Consider the following 26,398-nt stretch of genomic DNA (forward strand, 5'->3'; position numbering starts at 1 on the left):
CTGTCTAATCTTGTGAGGTAGACAAATATTAAGACTTTATACAAATAAAAATAATTATATGGGATATTCCATGCCAAATCGATCCTTTTAGATTTAGCTGAAATTTTATCATTCTTTTCTACCCTTTGAAAAACATTTTTGAGAATTTTTTCAAATTTTTTTGTCCAACCCAAAAAAAAGTTATGAATTTAAAAAAAAAATGGCTTTTTAACTTCCCGCTAAGAAAATCGAAGATTTTCAAAAATCGGGAAGTTATTGTTTTCACCCCGTTTTGCAAAAATCGAGTTTTCATCAGGTCTTGACGTTTGAAGGTCATAGAAAGCTTCCCTGACTGCTCCCGTGAGGTTGTCACGGTGTCTGTATGTATGTATGTGTGTGTGTGTGTGTGTGTGTGTGTGTGTGTGTGTGTGTGTGTGTGTGTGTGTGTGTGTGTGTGTGTGTGTGTGTGTGTGTGTGTGTGTGTGTGTGTGTGAAAGTATGTGAACCGCTTATAACTTTTGAACGGCTCATCCGATTTTATCGCGGTTGGTGCCATTTGAAAGGGCTTGGCCAAACTTAGATTTTGAGTATGATTTGGACCGATTCGGATCAGTAGATTTTGAGAAATCTTAAAAAAACTAAGAAAAAAAATTTTTTCAAATGTGGTTTTTTTTTGGATAACTTTTAAACGGCTCTACCGATCGATTCCAAAAACTAATCAGCTCTAGACAATAAAAAACCACGTCGATCGCCATCAAGCTGGTCGAAATCGCTTAATTCGTTCGAGAGATATCGTGAACGAAAGAAAACCGAAAAAAGTGTTTTTTCGAAATTACTCCGAAATTTTTGGTTCGATCAATTAAAACCTGAAAATTTTTTATAAGGCTGATACAACTGCGTCGAATGCCGCCAACCGCGTGAAAATCGGTTGATCCATTCAAAAATTATTGCGGTTTGAAAATTCCAAAAGTAGTGTTCTATGAAACTTCTATCAGACTTTTGAGCTCGAAGAGCTCAAATGCATAGAAATACTATCTCTTTGAGCTCAGCGAGCTCAAAGTATCACATAAATTATATTTTGAGCTCAAAAATCTCAAAAACGTCATAAGTACAATTTTAAGCGCCCAGGTATGGAATCAGCGGGAAGTTGCAGGGATGGCCTTTAGGGTGAACCGTTTTACTAATTTTTTATTTTCAAATAGCCATAATTTTTTTTTATATTGACCTTTGGGTACCTTTTTTTTAAAAAAATTTTTGTTTTTGAATGAACTTTTCGAAAAAATACAAAAAAAAATTAAATATGATCAAATCTATAAAATAATCGGTTTTTTTTTTTTTTTGAGCAAAATCGTTATTTTTTCAAAATTGGTCACTTTTTTTTTTTATTGTTTTTTTTCTCAAAAAAAACTTCCATTAATTTGACAACTATTCCTGCTCATCCCGGGCAGGGCCGATTTTTTAATTGAAAAAAAAAATTTTTTTTTATTTTAGAAAATTTGACAATTTTTTTTCACCACCCCATATATAATTCACCCTATTGCTCTAAATTCTCTACTTTAATTTTAACGATTTTCGACTGACGATTAAAGTTAATGTGTTTTTATTTTAAGGATGCAATATACAAATTTGTTGTACATCGGTGTACATGCTCCTTTGAAAGTTTTAAAAGTCTTTAAACGTAGAAGTTATGTATTCATAGAAATACACCAATAGGGAACTTTAACAAACTCATTTCTGCATGATTCATAAATGCTAATTCTTTTTAAAATATCACATCAAGAATTTATAAACTTTTAATAACTTGCTACAACTTTGATAACATCATTATTACAGTTTCTCGATCATTTTATTACAACTAAGTAATTATTATAATTAAATTATTAATTTATTAAAAGTGTTATCGAAGTACGTAATTACATTCACTTGAAATAAGAAATTTCTATCGGTGAAAACAATTATTTTATACTTTCTACTAGAGATATGCATTTACCGGTATTTTGATTTTATGTGACGACACCGTCATAAATACCGTTTTGTAACGGTAAGTGACGTCACAAATTTTTTTTCAACACGTTTGTTGTGCAAATGACGGTCACAAGCCCGGTCACAATTGTTACCGTCATATACAACTACGTAGACGTCCCATGACGGTTTTTTTTACAAGAATGACTTAATTATTTGGAAAGTATTTCACTGAAAGATAAGAGGTTTGATAAAAAATAAAATGTCAAGTTAGAATGAATATAATTTGTTAAAGAATGAATAACGAAATTTAAATAATTTTATTATTTAAAACTGCTTGAAATTAACAAACAATAATATTTTTTTCTTCGGATATTTTTATTATCATAACATCTTAGTTGTTTGGCTTAATAAAAAAATAATTTTAATTATTTGTTTACTTATAATATTTAAATAAATATTAATTTAATTTCATAAAACTCTAATCTCTCTAGTTGATTCACATAGCCGCGTGCATAAATTTTAAGTTGACAAAGACAAAATAAACTCTACATAACCGCTAAAATACATTATTATTTATAATTGAAGTTAATTCCACTAGATGGCGATAGTTTGTGACCGTCTCGTCATAACACTATCGGTAACAAAATCGTTTTGTGACGGTAAAAAATCTGTAAAATTACTCGTCACGTGACCAGTGTACATCTTTACTTTCTGCGCCCTCTGTCGAAGATTTTCAAATTTACCTTTCTTTGATAAATTATATACGGGCATATTTGATTATATCAAGCCTTAAAAATTAATAAAACAATTTAATAGATAAATAATAAAGTTTCTTAGCGTTTTATTAAGATCCTACATCCTCTCAATTCTGATTAACTAAATTTAATAGATATTTCTCAAATTAATTTGTAAAATACTCAATATCTTTTAATTAACGTTATATAGCGCTTTGATAGACTGAACTTTTTTGGTAGAAAATTAAATTACCGACAAATAACTTTAATTCAGTTTTTTTGTCGCTTTAACCGTTCCACTGGAAAACGCAATAAAAAAATAATTTCGTAGAAATTTTATTTTGGTGACGTATATACCAAAATATATATTGATATCTATTAGCTGCAAGTACCTTCTAAGAGTCTCTTATTGTCTAAAAAATTCACTTTGTTTCATTGCAGTAGCATTAAATGCCACTAAATTATAAGAAGTAAAAAAATTATTAACTTCTTATGTTTTTTAAATAATACAAAAACTTTAAAATTAAATAAAAAGTTTGGAAAATCCAAAAAAGCACGCCTGATAATCTAATTTTCCATAACAAAATTGATTAAAATAAAATACAAATATTTTAAATCTTTCGCGCCATTGTCCACTCGGAAAAGAAAAGGTACTGCGCATGTATTGTAAACGAACCTTATTTACATAGATATAGATATACAAATGATTAGTGGATTTTTAGTTTATTGCTAATTATAAATAAACTACATTGAATTAGACCGTGATCTTCGAAAGGACTTAGTTGTAAATTATACTGAAGCGTATAAAAAAAAAATGGACTTGATCAGTTAAGTTTTCGGCAGTTATCGTGACCATGCCAGTTTTTATACATACACTTGACAGCCGCAAGCCTACACAGAAAAAAAAGTCATCTTGAGTCAAGTTATATTTACTTGATCCAAGTATATTCAACTGAAGATAAAATATATTCTTGAGTTAACTTAAATAAATTTTTTTCTTGTATTGGTCAATCTTGGTTTAAGCAAATATTCCCTAGTTCCAACAGGCTTACCAACTTAAGTGAAAAAAAAAAACCTCTTAATCCAAGTAAATCATTCTCTTGGTTTTTGAACTTGCTTGATGTACACACGGGCGCATCGAGGCCCGAGTAGGACAGCAGCCGCGCGGAAACTCATTTTCAACATTAAATAAAAATTATTGTTTATGGAGCTAGAGTTCCGGGAGTCGAGACTTTTTTTCAGAAATTTCCTCCTCTTTAAGGATCTTTTTTCTGATTGTCGATATCACTTATAGTTATTGAGTTATTAACGCAACAAATTTCTAACCGTGTACTTTGTATAAGTCGAGCAAATACTTGTATATACATATATTTTTGTCACTACACACTTAACTGTAAAGCAGTAATATAATGGGCAATCAGCACGTTAAAAATTAATCAAAAATGTCTAATTAAATGAACACAAAAAATAAAAATCATGCATAAGGTTATTTTTTTAAATTTAATTCTTTATTAAAAAAATTTCGGTTTAGTTCCAAAAAATCACGTCGCCAACGTTGGCGCTACTTTCTCAAACCAAGAGAAAGATTTACTTGGGATAAGTATATGACATTATTAGTTCAAGAATAAATTTTTTCAACTAAGATAGCAGAATAACTTGAAACAAGAAGTAAGTTTTGAAGAAAATGATTTTCTTGAGTCAAGATGACTTTTTTCTGTGTACGAAATAATTTTTTCACACATTTTTTTTATTTATTTAAAAAGCAAAATGTCTTTTAAAAATGTCATAAGTGACATTTGTGTGTAAATATTGTTCTACAAGTGCGATAGAAAATAAATAGAGACAATTTTGGTTTAAGAAATCGCTTGATTTTTGTAAGGCGAGTGTAGAGCACAACCTCATCCGCTTTGCTTATGAGACGTGCAAAAGTAGTTACTATTAAGGGCTCAAATTTTCAGGACATTTTTTGTAGTATACAGAACAATATTTTGCTGGAAAAGCGAAAAAAAATAGTCGTTTAAAACGAGTTACCCTAATGGATATATTAAATTTTTTTATGTGGACATATTAGCCCATATCAGAAAACTTCTAGTGTAAAAATCTCCCATAATTTTATTTAAAAACACAATTCAACATTACAAATTTACAAGATAAATTTGTCTTGTCACTAAAACATCTCACAATTTACCCGCTAAAATATAGTACCACTTTCTTAAAAATTATTGTCTCTCTTAAAGACACATTACAAGAAACAATGTATCAAAAATCCCCTAAATGTAAATGTATCAGCACGCCCCTAAAAATTTCTCATAATTTTACATAATTTTACCATGCAGTAAATCTAGGTAATTTTTCCCCTTTTCAGTACATCTGAGGTGAAAACTCGTTGATTGCAGTTAATCCGAAAGTCCGAAGTTGATTATAAAAAGCTGGTGAAGCTTAAATTTAATAACCATAATTCAAAGTTCCAGGTTGTTAGACAATCCAATCTCACACGTAAAAATCAGATAAAATTTAAAAATAACTCAATCCTTCATCAGAGTAAAAGCCAGCGTACTTGTGCAAGCCAAAGAATCACGAAACGTTAAAAGGTGTAGTGAGATTTTAGGTACAAAGTAGATATTCCCACGGCTTCTAATCTAGATAAGTCTGGCTAGTAATGGTACCGAGGAAAATGCGCTAGAAATCTCTCTTATACTTGAGGAACCTAAGAAATGGAATGCTCCTACTTCGTATACTACTACGTTTACTCCTACAACCACTACTAATGGGCTGGTATCGCTATTGTACACTGAGGAAGAGTATAAAGAAAAGATGAAGATGGGGAGGAAGAGGAGGAAGAAAAGTAGAATGAGTAACAGCGAAATGCATCTGCGGTGGGCGCCAAAAGACCACGACTACTTCTTCTCGGATTCCTCCGGTTAAGATACGACTACAGTAGTTACTATGCCAGTTCTCAGTGATATCAGTAGCTGCTAGAGTATAAGTTTAACTTGCAGCAGTATAGTTATAGTTGCAGTAATGGTAGGAGTCATTGTAGCTGGCAAGAGGCTGGGAATCGCCAAGAGACGAACTTATTGCCCTTTGTTGCACGAATCTAGTTACTTTGGATGTACTTTTTAGTTTGAGTGAGAGAAACTGTTTTATAGAAACAGATGTACGCCAGTGTAATCACTAAAATTGAGTTTCTGAAGTTGAAATTGCCTCAGCTGGAATAACTATTTTGTTATTACATTTCAGTATTAATGAGTTATTGTAATTGTACTTGTGATTACCGATAGTATAATTGGGTGGTTTTGTTCGTTGTGGGTATGATAATTAAAATTAGGGCGAAATTGGACGCAGTTTTTATTTTTCACGTGATTGACATGAAAAAATTTTTAATTACTTTGAAATTGTGTTCAGTTCATTGATTTTTAATTACACTTTTCAATCTCAATTTAAATATCAGCTAAAATCATTTTTTTGAGCTTTGAACATTTGCAATGCGTAAGAAATTGAAAAACCCTGATTTAAGATCAAATAAGAAGTAATGTGTGGAAAGAAATTCTCTTTGAAATTTATTTTTAAATTCAAGAAAAAAATTACCAGACTGTATAGTCACGGGAGGTAAAACGCTACTTTATCATTTATAAGTAATATTAATAATTCTTAAAGTTTATGTTAGTAAAATTTATTCTATTTACAAAATGTTTGATTAATTTTTTTATTATTTAATTCATTTTTTAAGGTTATTTCACTTAAAAGTACACGGAAAGAAATTTATAGGAACCTTTTCAAAAATTATGCGAATGCTTCCTATAATAAAATGATCATTATAGGTATCAATTCTATGCTCATTATGGGAACTATACCCATAGTTTATTGGAAACGTTCCTATACAATAATGGAATAGCTTCAATATATTATGGGAATGGTTCCTATAATATTATGCGAATGACGCACATAATAATAGAAAAATGTTTAAATTCATAACAATGAAGCAATCACTTCAAAAATATAAAGTAACTATTATATATTTTTTTGCTAATAAATTTTTTTTGTAAATAAAAATTGATCTTTCACTAGAGTGAAAAAATTTCTTTTTCATAATTTTTATTCACGTGTGTACTTAATCTTAAATTGTTTATTCCAACTCAGTTATTATTGTGTTAGATAATATTGAAAGATATTGTAGCAATTCTAAAGTTTCTCTAATAAAAGGGATATTTTCTCACTATACAATTAGAGGAGCAAAGTAGATATGGAAATTCATTGTTTATTTTTACAATTTCATTTTATTTTTAAAACAAATTATTTATTTATAATACACACGTTGAATATTTATTAAATCCACCTTTTGGGTATGTAACTTTTATTGTTTATATGAACAATATTACTTACTTTACATATTTAAAATGATGTTATTGAGAAGCAAGTAAAATTATCGAAATTACTAATAATTTCAAATGCTTCAGTGGTCCTCAAAGTCACAAATAACTTGAGTTGTATAATATTATGGGAATGGTTCCCATAATATTATAGGCATAGTTTCTACAATATTATAGGAATGGTTTCTATAATATTATAGAAACTATTCCTCTATATTATGGAAACCATTCTTATATATTATGGGAATTATGCCGATATTACAGTTATAACTATAGGTATCGTTCCTATAATTATACACAGAAAAAAAAGTCATCTTGAGTCAAGTAATATTTACTTGATCCAAGTATATTCAACTGAAGATAAAATATATTCTTGAGTTAACTTAAATAAATTTTTTTCTTGTATTGGTCAATCTTGGTTTAAGCAAATATTCCCTAGTTCCAACAGGCTTACCAACTTAAGTGAAGAAAAAAACCTCTTAATCCAAAGTAAATCACTGTCTTGATTTTTGAACTTGCTTGATGTACACACGGGCGCATTGAGGCCCGAGTAGGACAGCAGCCGCGCGGAAACCCATTTTCATCATTAAATAAAAATTATTGTTTATGGAGCTAGAGTTCCGGGAGTCGAGACTTTCTTTCTGAAATTTCCTCCTCTTTAAGGATCTTTTTTCTGATTGTCGATATCACTTATAGTTATTGAGTTATTAACGCAACAAATTTCTAACCGTGTAGTTTGTATAAGTCGAGCAAATACTTGTATATACATATATTTTTGTCAGTACACACTTAACTGTAAAGCAGTAATATAATAAGAAATCAGCACGTTAAAAATTAATCAAAAATGTCTAATTAAATGAACACAAAAAATAAAAATCATGCATAAGGTTATTTTTTTAAATTTAATTCTTTATTAAAAACATTTCGGTTTAGTTCCAAAAAATCACGTCGCCAACGTTGGCGCTACTTTCTCAAACCAAGAGAAAGATTTACTTGGGATAAGTATATGACATTATTAGTTCAAGAATAAATTTTTTCAACTAAGATAGCAGAATAACTTGAAAAAAGAAGTAAATTTTGAAGAAAATGATTTTCTTGAGTCAAGATGACTTTTTTTCTGTGTAGGAACCATTCCCATAATTATAGTAACATTTCCCAAAAATTATGGGTGCAATTCCCATAACTTAAGTAATCGCTCCTAAAATGCTATAGGAAAACATTTCATTAAAATTATAGGAATGATTTCCATATTTTCCTCTCCGTGTATGTAAAAAAATTATGAATATCATAAAAGTAAATTTTTAAAAATAATACTTAAGAAATTACATAAAATTTTATTAAAATAATGGTTGTACAAAATTTTTTTAGAATTAACTGCAATTCAGCAACAACTGATCACCGATATGTATAATTTTTTATCCAGCTGAATAATTAAGAGAAAAAGCTTCTCAACACTTTTTCACAATTGTTTTTTTAACCTAATTTTTATCAGTAATAAATTGATCGACCGATGCCACTTAAAATCCTAGAACATTAAATCTAAATAAAATGGAATGTTTGATAATTTGATTGGCTAGGGGTTGAATCATATGAGTTTTGTTTTATCGGCATTTTGCGGTCGGGCAACTCGTGGGGAAATAACACTTTTATTGGTATTGTATTGTATTGTATTGTATAGCGGAGTAGTTGAAGCAAATGGATTAGACAGGCTAGTTACACGGTTTAGCGCAGTGTGCTGGACAGGAGCGAACGATCCCGAGTTCCGATTGTCATTCCAGAGAGCAGTCCCTCTAGCGAACCTGATCGACCGCTCGGAATTTCCATTCGATCGTAATGTTAATAGTTAAATTAGAGTTTCTCATGTTCTCGGCATCACGTGCGCTCTGCGCTCTACTCTGTTATATATGTTGTGTGTTGTGTGTTATCTGTTCTGTGCTGTGTGGCAACATCCATACAAGGCTTCTATTTCTGTTTCCACCTTTTGCAAGCTCACTGTTGCTGTCTCTGTTTGTCGAACTGTTCCGGTTCTGCTCCTCTCTCTCTCTCTCTCTCTTTCTCTTCCTCTGTTCAGTCACGGTTCTCGGCATGACGGCAAGAGTAGCTGCACTTGTAGTGGTTGAGCAGTAGTAGGCGAATATTGAAGTGGAATAGAAACTAGATACAGAAACCTGCTTCAAATTGGCAATTTGCCGCGCAGCTTCCGTCCTTCATCCATGTGCGCCGTCAAACTGCTATTGGAGATTGCCGCGTATGTAGACGCTCCGAGGAATTATATTGGAAGTTGTGAGAAAGCTCACTGTGTGAAAAGGGATGGATGGGTGAAGGGTGAAGTTGTGGATACCGGCTCTAAAGGGTTCAAGGGGACAGCAAGGTTCAAAGGGTTCTATTTTAGGTCATAGCTTTCAAAAAACAAAAAAGAAACAGTCGATCGTCAAAATATTTCAACTGTTATTTTTTAACGGTTCTATTTCTAGTTCTGTTATTTTGATTTTTTACTCTCGGTTTTTAGTTACAAAGATATAAAAAAAAAAAAAACAAAAAAATTAAAAATGAAAAATAGTTTAACTGTTTTAGAGAATTACTTGTTGATTTTTAGTTTGATTGCTTTGGGAAAGATAGGATTACAACGATCAATATAACTTGATATTTAGGAAGTTTAAATGGAAATTCTAAGCCGTAGAAAATTATAAGCCAGAAAAAATTTGTTTTTTTTTTTTTTTTTTTTTTTTAATTTAGCACTGTAGATTGCAATTTTTGATGATCGGAGATATATTAATTGAAAAAAGTTCAGATGATTGCTTAAAATTACGGATTTATTTTTTTTTTCGGAAATGAAAAATTGAAAAATGGACTGATCCATGTTTTTTTTTTTCTCTTCAATATGTTCAAATCATCAACAGTTTAATCATAGATATGAATTCAATTTTCAATAAATTATATTTTAAAACTCATGAAAAAAAATTTCATAGATGGTCATTTATTGAAATGATTATATATGGCTATATTAGACTATGTATGAGAATAAAAAAACAAATTACTATAATTAAGGTGAATAAACATGTCGTATTAAGCAGAAATTGGTTTAGTCAACATTATTTATTTTTTTAATTAACTCTCTTGCAGGGAGAAGATCCGGCGATCACACGCCACCTATCGGAATTTTTTAACACTATCTTTGGTCATATCAAACCATACATGGGAATAAATGAACATACATTAAAAATTTACGGATTTTATTTTTTAGATAAAGTTTAATCGATTTTAAAAACTTTATCAAAAATTGGAATTATCATATGAATATTTATTTTCATTGTTTAAATAATAATATTTTATAAATTGAATCAATTTTTTTCTGAAGTAAAAGTAGATTGCACAAATTATTATCAACTGAATTTATTAGCAAGAATAAACTTAATGAATTGTTAAAATATTTATTGTGTTCCGAAGTAATTAAATTTTTTAATCGATCAGTTTCACTTACGCGTATTCATTTACAAAAAATGCGCGGATGAATAAACGTAAACTTGGGAAATATTTTCCACCTTAATTGAATCCCGTAATTAAAGCTTGTAATAAAATATTATCAATTCTCGCATATATTTTTGGAACTCGGGTAAACTCTAGCTTGAATGTAAAGTATCTGCATCATTGATATTGTTATATTGTTTGACCTACTCAAAATTCAATTTTGTCGGTAATAATGTTTGAATTTGATAGGTAAAGTTGCTCAAAAAAATAATCAACGAGCGAAAAAAAGTAATTGGTAAATTTATTCAAGTTGAATTCACTTGACACTTGTGTCAATAACAATAGCAATTACATTATATTCATTAATCGGTTGAATTTTAGAAGTCTGATAAATTCATTGGGAGCGAACAAGTGGACGTATCGTATCAAGCATCCAAGTGGCGAATCAATAATTCAATTGTTATGCAGTACCGAATAAATCACTTGTTAATTTTATCTTTTTTTTTCTTCTATAGATATTTCTATCAATATTCTGGCTTTTGTTAAGTACCAAAAACAATCGACATGATTGTCACAGAAATTCTTTCTCTGACTGAACAACTCTTCAGCTTCATGATTATTTTTCAGTTCCATGATTAATTGGGAATTTTCCATTAAATTTTGTTGGGATGATTGGAGGATGTTGAAGTGATTTTACTGGAAAAAAAAATTGATTTTTTCTATAAATATTGACTTTGATTCTAATGAACTGAATTGATGTGAATTGTTAAAAGATAAAGGGTCAAACATTAATTGTAATTTGGGATGATTAAATTAAACTTTTGGAAATGAAAGATACACCTTTTTCTTTAATTGATCAAAATTTATTTATTTAATCAAAATGTGTTTAAATTTGAAATTAATTAAATTTTCTATTAAAATCACTATAATATTTAATAAATTTTAAGAGTTAAAATTTTAAATAATAACGCTTCATGCTCTCAGAATTAGATTCTAATATGTTAAACTCAAATATGATCAAAATTTGAAAGTATTGCGATTAATAAATTTTGAAAAATTGAGATTTTTTTATTTTTAGGCATGTAAACTTTTTTTTCGGCTGGTGACAAATTGTTTAATAATACATCAATTTTTTAATTAATTCATAAAGTTTAAATTGTAGTAGTTGTGTTACATCGTGGTCTCATTTTAACATTATTTTATTTGTCTGAATAATATAATTTTATTCTTTTAAAATATATTTTTAAAAAGAAATAAAATTTACAACAGACACTGATAATGAGAAACGCATTAAGTATCTCGTCCGGTCTCGCCGAAAAATTTCTCGTCATCCTGACCCCGAAGTGTGCGGATCGCCCAATTAGCTAGTGACCGTGGTTACTGTCACGCAGCTAAATAGTTTATTTTAAACTAAATTCAGTGTTTTTGAATAAGTTTTCATTTGTTATTTTAAAGTAAAATCGTAATAATATTTTAAACAACGTCCTATTTAACTTCAATAAAATTAAATAAATAATTAACCACGTTAAATAATAAAAATATTAATTGACCAAAAGAACCACGTGTGTCGACGTAACAATAAAGGTATGTGTTAAAACTTATTGTAGTTTCACATGTGTAAAACTTTGAATATTAATATAAATCTGAAATAGTAGAACTTTTGTAAGCATTTATAATTTATCATTTATCTTTTGTAACTTTTGTAACTTTTAATTAATTTTAATATATTGTATAACTCTTAAATTTGCAGTGAGTTAATTTATTTAAAAAGAAAATACCAATATCCTTTCACAATATTTCTGGGTTCCCGGTCTAGTGGTTGAAAAATACCAGGACCAAAATAAATATTAATAATTTACGTTCAACGTTTTGGACGTAACAGTTATATATACTTGTACTTTATAATTCTCAATTTTGTTTATAGTGATATAATAGTTTATTTTTTTATTATTTACTATTTATTGTTTTAAAATTATATGGGGTCAATTGAACCAGCAGTCCCGGGGACGATTGAACCATACGGAGAAGCATGGGACATGCGCGCGCACCTTGACTCTACGTGAAAAATACTTACAATTAGGGAAATAACCTAACAATTTGATGAACTGAATTTATAATGAAAATTATTTTTAAATTGATTTTTAATTTATTTAATATAATATCTGTGCATTAAAAATGTGCAACAGTAATATTAGCAAGTAACAATTAATATGTTATTTATTAAAAGTTCGGGTTTGAGTTTTAAATAGTATTGGTTCAATTGCCCCCGAGCGGGAGTCAATTGAACCATTCGACGTGTTTGGATAAATTAATAATTTTTTAAAATTCACGTTGTTTATTGACTAATTTAAGTATTGATAATGATAGTAGACTTAATAAAGTACCATTCCAAGAGAAAAATAATTGTTATTTAGTTTTAATTCGAATAGTAAAAAATTACTAAACTGTTTTTGGTTCAATTGACCTTTTTCTCCCCTACTAAGAATCTTAATTAAATAGAACCGTAACTGTAACTAATTTTTTTCTTCCACAAAAAAATATTTAACATTAACATAATCTGAATATTTACTCACACTCCGATTTATCGATTACTGTTATTGTAATTTCCAATAATCCATAAGAAAGAATGTTTTAAAAAGTACTATTTTGGGTCTCTCAAATATCCACATACATATAAATAAACACCGAGTAGAATTAAATATGTATGAGTTCGAAATCCAGCGCGATATATTTTATTTAGTAAATCCGGCATTAGGATTCGATAATGTGCAAGTGAAGTAGAAAGGCAAAACTGGCAGTTGCAATTTAAAAGCTTCAAGTAAAAAGCTTTTGGTATTATTTTGTACTATATAGAATAAGTGCCAAGCATTGAATGTTATATACAAAATAAAATAAAACAAAGCAAAATAAACTACAGCCAATAGTAGTAGCAATAGCAATTGATTTTAATTTCAATTTACTATCGAATTCAATTTACTCTCGACGTTAAATACTTTTTTATGTTCGCTCTTTTGTCATTAAAGCATTAGCACATTTATAGTATTACTTTATTTTAATTTTACGTCATTCAGTGCTTGACGTAATTACTTTTCAGTGTCTTTATACATAACAGTCTTTATTATTCGTTTTGTCGAGTAATTTATTTACCACGCTTTGCTGATTTTAATTCCTTAAAGAGTAATTCCAAGTAGCTTTAAGTTTACTTGCTGGTGACTTCAAATCGGTGTCTTCTGTAGTATAGAAGGTGCAAACGAGTTTCGCTAACCGGGTGTTTGGAGCAAAAGATATAGAGAGATGAAAATGTCATTTTACATCAAAGCAGCAAAGACGTAAAACCTCTTACAGGCGTATTCACACGTTTCTTGTCGTTCTAAGAAACCAAAAGTAAACCAACAATCAGCTCAGAGTATAGGTTAAAATAAAAAGTTAAGTCGAACTAACCAAGATACGGACTATACACAGACCCTGGAGATTTAGATCCGCTAGAGAGACGATGGGGAGCCACTGATTTTCCTCAGGAGATTTATTGTTTCACGCCACAGTGAGATTGTATTACGTAAGGTTAAGCTTGGAAAATGCTCCATTCTTTTTACCCAGACACTTTCACGGCCTTTACTCCTTTAATGGCTTTTATTTATTTTCCCAACAATTATAAATTGGTAATTACTGACACAGAGAAACTGGTTTCACTTTAAAATCTTATTGCACGCCTCAAAAGGGGGAAAGTGAGTTTGGTGTGTTTTTATGATCATAACAAAATAATATGCATAAAAACTCCGTGAATTTTTTATTATATAACGTGATATATTTAATAAAGATCATGTTAGAAATTTTTATTTGTCCATATCTCACAAGAGAGATAAGAGAAGAAATTTCTTTAGAAGGTTTAAAGAGAGTCATTTTTGATAAATGATTTTAGAGATGATAAAATATTCGTTATTTTGAAATTTTAACATTTTTTAATTTAGACTTTGAAGAGTACAAAAACAATTTTTAAAATCTTTAAAAATTTATGTACATCTTTCTGATAATGATATTGAGAAAAGGACTACAAAATTTCAGTCACGAACAGTTTTAGAAAATATAGTTTCGATTCGTTAAATAATTTGAGCTCTGGTGCTCTTGAAAATGTTAAATAACTCCGTAACTTTTTAATATTGCATGCCTTAAGCGCGAAGCGCGCAGGTATGCTCTACTCTCGCCTAAAAATCACGTTAAAACGTGATTTTCATAATTTAAACGAAAAAAATTATGAAGAGCCTATTGAAATAAATAAGAATAACTACAGAACACGTTAAAAAAATTTTCTTATCGATTAAATAAGATTTCTCAGAAAAAACTCATTTTTTTGACGAATTAAATAAATAAGAGCGTGGTATTCACGGAAGCACTGGGCTTGATAACACCACAACTTTGTCAAAAATTACTTTCACGATTTAATTTTTTTTGTTTTATTCCTTAGGAAGTTTGTCAAAATCCTTGTGAAAATTGCGTGTCAAAATAATTCCGATATTTTTCATAAAACAGGATTGAAATAACTATAAACAAGCAGAAACTATACATACATGATGGTATAATTACTAACTGTTTTATCATCTGTTAAAATTTTTCTTTAGCTCGACCTACAGAGGGGATAATACTACTCGCGGGAAAATTCAAACAAAAAAATGAATAATTTTTGTTACGATCTAAATAATTTGTGTATGACATGAGCGCTTTAGGCATGCTCATTTGGATTTTCCAAACTTTTATTTATTATTTTAATTTTTTCTTTTTTGTAAGCTTTCACTTTATATATAATATTTTTTAAATATAGAAAAATTGAATTTTTTTCTAAATTTTTTACTCGGGTCTTTTTAGTTAAGTTCTAATTTAATAAAACTTTTTTTTTACTCTTTTAAGGAGCTCTTCGTTATTTATTTTATTCAAATACAAAATTAATTTTCGTCTTATAAATATATATAAAAATTCAAAATTATTATGAAAAATTATTTTTTTTCTTATACAAATTCTAATGAGTTGATTTATGGTCAGATCAACCTAGGTTATATCAAAGAATACTTTTAATCTCTCACGCCGAAAAATATTCAAGTAATAAACATCAGATGTCTAAAAAATGAGTACAATGTCAAGATACAGCTTCCGGCGTGAGGTTAAAATGCACCCGAAAATCTATTTTTAACTTTGCTGCCAGCAGATTCATCTTCGGCCATTTAGACAGCTTTAAAACGATGAAGGTGAGTACAGATGTGAATGTGGAAGTGAGTTGAAGCCTGATCTGAAAAGCATCAGTCAACGCCCATCATTCTAAAACTCGGAGCTCGAGAGGTTGTTCGTTTTCGACGCAACGAATTGTGCCAATTCACCTCTGCTCGTCATCTCGTCTTTTCAAACTCGTTGACATGCTCTCAAACTCTACGTCCAGTCTGCTCTAGAACACTCCACATATATATTAAATTATATATAGTGTTCACTTACACATATGTCGATGTGGAGGAGAAAAATTCATTTTATCTCTCAGCTACGTCTATGAAAGTCTACGTGCTCTGTCTCATTTCGTAAAAAAGTTTTATTTTCAAGTGGCACAACCAGTAAAACTAGATGGAAGCGAAATCAGCCGCGCAAGCAGAAGAAAAAAAAGCTCCAGAAGAAGAACCAGAATCAGTGAATGCAATAGAAGTACCAGTGAACAGACGTTGAATTCGTACTTCGGAGCAATTCAATCATCGCGTCCTGCAACCCACAAGAGCCACCATGTTGACTGCGGTCGATTCGATGAAAGCTTCGCTACAACAAATATTGTTATATCAAACTTTCCTTTATGCTTCCTACCTCTGCTAAGACTGTCTTGGGTCTAGAGTCTAGTATAGAGCAGTAAAATTTTTTATTACTGCTTCGTAGATAATTTAATTTAACCTTCCTGTCATGGAGCATAAAGCTCCCTTTACATTCCCTACATGACTGCAACTGTCCTGCCGAGGAATGTTTTTACAGAAGTGATTTTCCTGGAAGGGTTAACGAGAAAAAATGTAATATTAACATCAAAGCATGCACGAGCTTTTTTTAGAATTTCTTCACCGAGGGAACCGCTGAACCGCTGTTTCACTTCTGGCGCCCAACGTGCTTTGAGGTCCTTTTTTTGGTGACACAAGGGCTTTTCTGGGACTGGGACAATGGCAATAACGTTAAGCGGCGACATCCAGACTTTTACATCTGTAACTTTTACTTGTTATGTTTCGTCGTCAACCCACCGGCAAATGTTATGCACCGTCGCGACTAATGAGAACTACAGTATGGCGGCGCTTGATTGCCCTCGAGCCTTATACTTATGACTTGTGTTCGTTTTTGGAATTTTTTTTTTTAATATGTGTATTCACTGGTGAGATAAAGAAAATTCATATTATGTGAGCTTCATACTCTTTTTATTATTATTATTTTTTATTTATTTATTTATTATAACATTTTTTACTTCTACACGGAGAGAAATTTATGGGAACATTTTTAAAAATTATGGGAATGGTTCCTATAATAAAATGATCATTATAGGTATCAATCCTATACTCATTATAGGAACCATACCCATAGTTAATTGGAAATGTTTCTATACAATAATGGAATAGCTTCAATATATTATGGGAATGGTTCTTATAATATTATAGAAATGGTCGCTATATTATTAAAAGAATGGTTCCTATAATATTATAGGAATGGTTCCTATACTGTTAAAAGAATGGTTCCTATAATATTATGGGAATAACGCACATAATAATATAAAAATGTTTATGTTCATAATAATAAAGCAATCATTTCAAAAATATAAAGTAATTATTATATATTTTTTTGCTAATAAATTGTTTTTTGTAAATAAAAATTGATCTTTCACTAGAGTGAAAAAATTTCTTTTTCATAATTTTTATTCACGTGTATATTTAATCTTAAATTGTTTATTCCAACTCAGTTATTATTGTGTTAGATAATATTGAAAAATATTGTAGCAATTCTAAAGTTTCTCTAATTAAAGGGATATTTTCTCACTATACAATTAGAGGAGCCCATTAGATATGAAAATTCATTGTTTATTTTTACAATTTCATTTCATTTTTAAAACAAATTATTTATTTACAATACATACGGTGAATATTTATTAAATTCACCTTTTGGGTTGTTACGTCCGGATGTTAATAACGTAATAATTATGATAGTTCCTTAAATTTGAGACTAATCACTTAAGATAATATGTCTCGGGAGGCGGGAACCGCGCCTATGAGTAATCGTATGTCAGGGTTACACGAAGCTACACACTGCGTAAGCGATTAAAAACTAGGTCATTATTTGAGTCAGGTCAGGCACGAACGAATAATAATTGACAATGTATAGATGATAAGAAGAGATATGAAAGAAGTAAATCTGTCAATAGTAGGCTATGATGTAAATGACAAATATCTCCTTACCTGAATAGATCTCCCTTGGTAAAATTGATCGTGATTATAAATCCCTAATTAATGTATGGTAAACGAAGAATTAATTTATAGTAATAAAAGAATTTTACCCACAATTAATTAAATCAATTTTATTGAATAAAATAGTTATACTTGGTTACAATGAATAATAATTGACTGGTTGATGGTCTGGTTGGTTAGAATATAATTTGGTTTAAAGAAAACTTTATTAAATTAATAACGGAAATTTCAAATAACCTTCAAATAACCTTCCTGGATAATTAATATGCAATAATCAAATGAAATTTCTGGATTTAGATAATCTTACTAAACAAAACAAATGAAACCGCAATTTAAATATTTCTAATATCTGAACAAGCGTAAATAATTTTATTGAGAAAAATAACTGAATAATAGAAACCCGAGATTTAACTATAACGTTTGGACAAATTATATTGATATTAAAGCTTTACTGATCTCCGAGCAAGTCCTCCCGGATTAATAATTTTGACCGCATCCCTGTCCGAGCTAGCCCTTCCAGATTTCTAATTTTTACCATGGTACGGCCGAACGTACTCGCCCGGTGTACAAATTGTTACTGCTGCTCTCATTGTCTGAGATGGGGTTTTTATATGCATCATCGGCCTCGATAGCTAATTATTATTCGCATAAATTTATTATTTAATTCAGTATATAAATGTAATTCCCAACGTTTAAAAAAAATGTTTTATCTGAGCTGGCGCAAGGTATAGCTCCCGTGATCATCTCAATACCTAACGTTGGTGAGCACGGACAGGTCTCGGTGTTGCTAGACTTTATTATAAACCGCTGTTCTCAGCTTCTCGATGCTTTAAATGGCAAACGCGGTGTTCCTAAAGGTTGGTCTAAGCTGTTATAAAGATATACTTCCGCGGTCTTTTCGAGGGCCCACTTGGTGTACATGAACAAATCCGATGGATCTAAACTTCTATCTGGAATAGTACGCGTATGTAGTTCCCTTGGTCTCTTTCAATACTCAGCTTCTCGATGCTGCAAACGGCAGCGCAGCGTTTCTGAAGGTTAGTCTAAACTGTTATAAGGATATACTTCCGTGGTCTTCTCGATGACCGACTCGATGCGCGCATACCGATTCCGCTGCTTATCTAATCTGGTATGAAAGCCCTGCTTGTGATGTCTGACGATTGTTGTGAGGTTGACCATCTCTGGTTATGATCAACATATATCGAGGAACGTTTGGTGTACCTCGGATGAATAGATTCGCGAGGGTTAACCAACATCCGACTTTGATTCTGGTACTTATTTCATGAGTGTACCGAAGTCAGTGTATTTCTTGGGGGAAGCAATAAATTCTCTAATTAGGTCGAGAGGGGCATTACACGTGCAGCATCTTTACTAATACTAATGCTACCGATGTCTCATGACTACCACTACTAACACTCTTCGTATTGAATAGTCGATGATGTCTACACTTTACCGGCGTAGGAGTAGTTACCGTAGAAAAATGGTATCAAATTGATGTCAGGTTGTTAAAAAAAAAAAGAACACGAATCGGCCTGAGGTACCGAGGGTGGGGATGTGAGTATGAGAGAAGTATTGCATTTACAATACATCTCCCTTGTGAGGAAATAATAATAGGGAAAATCCACACGGAGAAAAAAATTTTGCTAAAGGAACTCTATAGTAGTTAGTTAGTTGTAAAAAGTTCCAGTAGGTTAACGTTTTCTTATGGTAACAATACCGTTTGGCTCCTGCAACTCTACATCGTTGAGCTCTGAGAGCTAAACGTTATTTACCTCTCACAACTCTACAGGATCGTTCTGAGACTATAACAAATTTTTGGCAGTCTGATTAATAATTTTTTTTATGATTTAGCAATGATAATTTAATAAATAAATGCGACAGAACGAATTTATATTGCCAACAATAATTGTATATGACAAATAAGAATAGTATTATAATAGAAATAAAATAATAATAGAACTTATATCACAAATAAAAATTATTTGTAAAATAAAAATATGGTCGTCACAAAATTATCTTATTTTCTTGATTATATTAATAAATATTGGACATAAAATCACTACCGTGTATGCACAAGAAAAGATAAATAAACGAAAACAAATTTTATTTTGTGTTAAATGGGGTCTTTTAAATGTATTCCGATAACTTATTACTTATCACAATATATTTAACTAATAAATTAAATTAACAGTCACTGCAAATGAACCTTGAAAAACCACAAATACAAAACTGTTCTAACGAAATTCAATTTGACAAAAAAAAAAACCTATTTCCTTAAATAAATAAACTGAAAACTTAATTGTCCTCATATATTTTTAATAATATGGATGAGTAACAAAATAATTCTGTTTGTCATTTTAGAAGGTTATGAAATATGTCAGCGCACTCCACTACTGCGCAACGTAGGGCGCTCCCAACTATACCGTTTGGCTCTGAGAACAATCCCGTAGAGCTCTGAGAGCTCAACAACATTGAGTTATCAGAACTAAATAACATTATGTTACTGTAACTCTACAACGAATAGTAAACTGTGTATAGTTGTGGTAACTCTACAGTTAGGTTACCAGAACGAAATTTTTTTTTCCGTGCACGCGATTTACACGGGGCCGTAACAGGGTATGTAACTTTTACTGTTTATATAAACAATATTACTTATTGTACATATTTCAAATGATGTTATTGGGAAGCAAGTAAAATTATCGAAATTACTAATAATTTCAAATGATTCGAAATGGTCATCGAACTCACAAATAACCTGAGTTGTAATGATAAATATATCAATATTATTATGCATAATCACTATAATATTATGAGAATGGTTCCCATAATATTACAGGAATGGTTCCTACAATATTATAGGAATGGTTCTTATAATATTATAGAAACTATTCCTATATATTATGGTAACTATTTCTATATATTATGGGAATCATGTCGATATTACAGTTATAATTGTAGGTATCGTTCCCATAATTATAGGAACCATTCCCATAATTATAGTAACATTTCCCAAAAATTGTGGGTACAATTTCCATAATTTAAGTAATCGCTCCTAAAATGGTATAGAAAAACATTTCTTTAAAATTATAGGAATGATTTCCATATTTTTCTTTCCATGTAGCTCTTTTATTTGATAAATTACAGAATTTTTAATTTATTAGTGTAATTTACCTGATTAATTGGTAGCATAAAAATGTAAATGTAAATGAATGATAACTTGAATAAAATTATGAATTTAGAGATGTAATAGTCGAGAAAGTTAGTTAAAAGATGTAAGAGTTTCCGCAGAACTTTATTTGGCTTTTAAATTTTTAGGAGCTGTATGCCGCGGGTATTAAACCATTCAAATAGTTGTCAATGGCGAAGAAGTTGTGCCAAAGTTGAGTTGGGTTGGAGAGATGAATTTTCATGCGAGAGACAGCCAAAGTTTAAAATAACAAGGGAAATTAAAGGAGACTACTACTGTACGAACCGCTGATAATTACCCTAGGGAAGTTATAAGAAACGCAGCAGCGGTGAATACGAGGCAGAAACCAACTAGACTATAATCAGCAGAGAAAGTCAGCCCCGGGACTATTAGTTCACATCTTGATACTTGCATAATTATCCATAGAGCCAAATAATTTTTTTAGCATTGACAGAATGTGTCGCGAACGACTGGTGGTTCTTATGGATCACCGTGTCGAAATAAAATTTATAAAACTTATAAACTTTATAATAATAATATTCGATCGATAGCAGTAAATTTTAAAGAATATTTCTTTCCATGTGATCTGATGTTGCCAAATTTCATACACATGAACATATAAACAAAAAAAAAAGTTCACTTGAGCCAAGAAAATATTGTTCTTCCTAATTATTTTCTTGAGCGAAAAAAATATTTTTTTTTGACTCAAGAAATTTCACTTATTCCAACAAAATTAATTCTCTTGCTTTAAGAAATACGTATCTTAATCCAAGAAAGTTTATTTAAGTCAAGAAAATCTTATTGTTTTGAAAAAATTCAGCCTCTTGCTCCAAAAAATTTAGTTCTTAATAGAAGTAAATTTTCTTATCTTGAGAAAATTTCTCTTGCTCCAAAAAATTAAATATCTCAATAGAAGTAAATTTTCATTAATATTTTTATTGATTAATATGTTAAATGGGAAGATCAAATAATATTGAATCATTTTTTTTCATTCAATATGTATAATTGCACGCTAAAATAATATGAAATGGGTATCAAATATTCAAGAGAAAAATTTTCTCAGGGTGAGAAAATTTTTTTCTCAGCTGCAGTAGGTGGCGCTGCTTCCCTAAAGTATCTAAAAATCTTGGTCATATATCAAAATTTATTTTATCAAGTATTTATGATAATTTGAATTAAGAAAAAATTACTTCCACCAAAAATAGAATTTCAAGAAAAATTTTTACTTCGGCCAACACAACTTCGGTCTTCCTTCAGGCACCCAAAAATTTTCTTGAGCCAAGAATTTTATTCCCCAGTCGAGAAATTTTTCTTTCTGTGTATGACCATATCAATAAGTTTTTTCACGAGGCTCATTTTAATAGCATGTTGGTTATAACCATCGTCATAAAATTCGCATCATGTGTGGATTTATTCGTCGGGACGTGAAAATTGTAGAGAGACCAATTGACACTTGGATTTCACCTCCAATAGGAAAAATAATTTCTGAAGAGTTACGGCAAAAGTAAAGGGTGGATGGGTCGAGAGTAAAGAAGAAGAACCGGGAAAAACTTGTAAGCGTTGGGAGTTGAAACGGATCCGTCGATGAATTCAAGTTCAATTTTCCAATTTCCAAACTGTCATTCTCCCTTCGGAAATCACTCGACTGGAATATCCACCCTCTGGTTTCTTGACATCCAGCGCTCGATTTCTTTCGACGGTGACGCTTGAGCGTCAATCTGCCATCCACTATCCGCTGTGCTTCTACTAATACGAAGATAGAAGCGCGGATTTTCTCTTCTTTCCTTTTTTTTTTGTCATCACGACATCGCGAATCACAATTCACGATTTTCACCCATCGATTATTTAAAATTCCTCTGAAAGGTTATATTTTATTCTTTGTTTCAAGGATCACCGCGAGAAACACTTGGTATGCTCTAAAACGTCTCCAGCTAGTCGACTGTGATATTGCTTCGGCATTTTTGTTCTTATTCTTCTGTGCGACGTCACTTCATACTTTCAAATTATCACTAACACGATTTATCAATAAATCTTAGGAGCTTCTTGTCATAATTTCTTTCTTATCAGTCAGCTAAATCCATTAAAAACAAATTTATAGAATAAAAAAATAAAGAACGAGCTGATGAATTCATATCTAGGATGATGAATCACAAATAAATGACAAGGATTTTAGATGCTGATTTTCTCAACTAAATATTAATTTAAAAACAAAAAAAAAAGTTTCATATTCTTATAAATAATTTTAATCATTATATTTTTTAAATTATTGTGCAATAATAAATTTATAAATAGTGAAAAAAAGTGTCTGAAAGTTATTCTTAAAAATTGACTTTTAAGTCATTTTTAAGCTCAAAACTGTTAAATTCATGATAAAAATTATCAGATTGTATTTTAATCGGTTTTATGTCATTTGATCCCGCCACAAGTGATATCAGCGAATTGATCCCAACTGATTAACATGTTACGCCCGTTTATCAGGTAATTGATCGATGGAACGTCCCACAACTACTGCTATTTTCTCAGTAATTTTTTAAGGAAATTGATTTTTCTATAAAGTGCATACTTTGTACAAAGAAATAATCTGATTTATTTATAATAATATTTATAATAAATTAATAATATTATAATAAAATACATTATCACCAAGTTAAAATAATTTTCCATAACCTTAGAACGCAAAAATCAAGTTTTAAAAATCGAACCAAACAAAAAATTTTCGAAAATTTTTAATTTTCAAAGCAAGAAGTTCGAAATTAATTCCTTGAAATCAGATCTACAAATTTTAAAGAATTGAAAGTTCTTTTAAAGAATTTTTTTTTTCTCTACAATAAGAAACTTTTCTAAATGTAAAAACTTAACTAATAACTGATGAAAGAAATAAAATAAATGTAGGTACCTAACTTTATGCAAAGACCTGAGATAAGATAACAGCAACTTTAGACGACAACTTGATCTGTAAATGTCAGGTGATATTATTTCTTCCCCTTAAAAGTAATAAAATACCTCGCAGTGAGATTACACCTGCTCGGGCTCAAAACTTCCCTCCATTTTTTCCCGGTTGCTTGTTCTTCTCATCTGGTAGATTCTTGATTGTTGATGCCTGATGCTTGGCATAATACTACAACTATTGCCTCAGAGTAGGACTATTCCCGGGAGTGGCACGACCCCAATAACTTGCTGATAAGAAGAACGGGAAAATTAAAGGCGAGTAAGCCGGATCGATTTGAAAGTTAATAAAAGAGGTTCTCCAGCCGACGTGACGAAATTTCAAAGTGTCCGTATCTGCCTAACACCTGGTTCGAAATCAGAAACAGGGTATATAAGTCGGTACTTGCGCTACTAGATATTATATTGAAATGCAAGTAAAACCATTTTCTTCTCCAACTTTTTATTCTTTCTTATTGTTATTGTTATTGTTATTGTTACTGGAGTTCCTATTGCTATTATGATTTTTTTCCCATTTTCTTTCTTATTTCGCAGCTCAGTTTCTCGGTGTAATGCCGCTGCTGAAAACAGACCCAGTATGGGGCGTGTACTTTAACGTCACTGGTACTGAATGCTCGCGGTACGACCGACTAAGTGGTATTTATCGTTTACTCCTGGTGGACTGGGTGCTTCCGTAACGTGAACTTTTGCCATTATCTAAATTACTCGATGCGCCTCTGCTCTGCTTTCCTTTTCTGCTCCTCTATTCCTCCGAAGACGCCAAAAGAGAGGAGAAGGGGATAGTTAGACTTATGATGTCGTTAGTTCATTATAACCTTGCAAGAAAACTGTCTTCGGTTAGTAATTAAAGTTTTACCTTTACTTATTTACAGCCAGCTTTTCCTTCAGAAAAAACCTCCACAAAAAATATCTATTTATACTTTTTCCTTGATCTTCTTATAGTAATGACGATAATCTGCATTACCGACGGAAGGACAAAGCTATTACGCTGATACTTTGACGCTGTAACAATAGCCGCTTTCAGTCTTTCTCGCTTTCGCTTCGAGTTTTTATTCGCTTGTAACTTTTTAAGTATTGGTGCAATTTTTTTGATTCTTTTTTTTATGGGTTCAGAAAAAGTGATCAATACTAACGTGGAAATAATAATTAAGTTAATTTATTCTACACGGAGAAAAAAATTTAACTCTATAGTAGTTAGTTAGTTGTAAAAAGCCAGTAGGTTAACGTATTCTTATGGTAACTATACCGTTTGGCTCCTATAACTCTATGTCGTTGAGCTCTGAGAGCTGAACGTTATTTACCTCTCACAACTCATCAGGATCGTTCTGAGACTATAACAAATTTTAGCAAATCTATAATGCACGATTTAATATTGATAATTTAATAAATAAATGCAGCAGAACGAGTTTATATTGCCAATAATAATTGTTTATGACAAATAAGAATAGTATTATAATAGAAATAAAATAAAAATAGAACTTATATTACAAAGAAAAATTATCACAATCACAATATATTAAACTAATAAATTAAATTAACAGTCACTGCAAATAAACCTTGAAAACCCATAAATACAAAACCGTTCTAACGAAATTCAATTTGACAAAAAAAAATATCTATTTCCTTAAATAAATAAACTGGAAACTTAATTGTCCTCATATATTTTTAATAATATGGATAAGTAACAAAATAATTATGTTTGTCATTTTGGAAGGTTATGAAATATGTCAGCGCACTCTACTAATGCACAACGTAAAGCTGTCTCAACTATACCGTTGGTCTCTCAGAACTATCCTGTTGAGCTCTGAGAGCTCAACACCATTTAGTTATCAGAACTAAATAAAATTTTGTTACTGTAACTCTATAGCAAACAATAAACTGTGTATAGTTATGGTAACTCTACAGTTTCGTTCCCAGAACGAAATTTTGTTTTCCGTGTATTACATGTTACGTTCAAAATTAACCATTTAAGAATTTAAGTATTAATTACACCAATTTTGAAAAACTCAAAATGAGATTTTTAATTTTTTTTTTTTTTGTATAGATTATAAAATAATCTTATAATTTTTAAGTCTTATTTCAATAAATGATAAGTACTTCAACGGTTTCAAATGAGTGCAATACTTCCGTAAATACTAAATATTTTGATTTATTTCTTCAGCAGGATATTTTCAAAATATGGAAAGTATTCAATTTGCTGGAATTTCTAAATTGATTTCTCTCATAAGCGACAGATGTAGAGCGTACTTAAAAGCAAGCGAGGTTGTTAAACTTTAATAGCATTTGGTA

At 30.5% G+C, this 26,398-nt stretch overlaps 1 protein-coding gene across 1 annotated transcript in view; it reads left to right on the forward strand.

The window, feature by feature from the left end:
• Positions 1–26,398, forward strand: part of LOC123264344 (neuroligin-4, X-linked-like) — a 314,172-nt gene that overhangs the window by 22,771 nt on the left and 265,003 nt on the right. The gene's annotated exons all lie outside the window — the stretch shown is intronic.

Source organism: Cotesia glomerata, linkage group LG4, assembly GCF_020080835.1.
Source record: "Cotesia glomerata isolate CgM1 linkage group LG4, MPM_Cglom_v2.3, whole genome shotgun sequence".
NCBI classification, from domain to species: Eukaryota; Metazoa; Arthropoda; class Insecta; order Hymenoptera; family Braconidae; genus Cotesia; species Cotesia glomerata.